The sequence below is a fragment of the Varanus komodoensis genome, unplaced genomic scaffold (assembly GCF_004798865.1).
Source record: "Varanus komodoensis strain SLA01 unplaced genomic scaffold, ASM479886v1 scaffold5, whole genome shotgun sequence".
Taxonomy (NCBI): Eukaryota; Metazoa; Chordata; class Lepidosauria; order Squamata; family Varanidae; genus Varanus; species Varanus komodoensis.
The window spans coordinates 30,914,072-30,914,594 of record NW_025336087.1 but is presented as its reverse complement, the minus strand read 5'-3'; positions in this window follow the sequence as shown (position 1 = coordinate 30,914,594).

Below are 523 nucleotides of genomic sequence, written 5' to 3'. Positions count from 1 at the left end.
ACACAGTCTATTAACCAAAGGGTGAGATGGGGCACCAGAGGGAACCCAAAACTTCCTAAATAGCAAATGCTAAACCAGTTCTGGGCTGTTCTGAATGTGCTTTGCAACCCCGAAAGCAAAGTGTATACAGTAGGGGTGCTCAGATTTTAAGGGTGCAATCTGATACATGTTTATACAGCAAAAAGTCCTAAAACTCCTGGCATTACCCAGCTGGTCTGACTTTTCCAAATAATCATGCAGGGATTGTACCCCAAATATGTTTATATCCCACTTTTTTCCCTCCTGCAAGGAACCCAAGATGGTCTGCATGATCCCTCCTTCCTTTTCATTGGATCCTTACAACAGCCCTGTGGTGGCTGGCTCAGTCACCCCGTGAGCTTCATGGCCAAGTGGGGACAACAGTTTGGATTTCCTGAGTCCCAGACCAGCACTCTAACCACTACTCCTGCAAGCTCTTTTGACAAGTGCAAATATAAGAGTGTGGTTCTGTGCATGTAGACACAGAAAAGTAATACAACTCCCA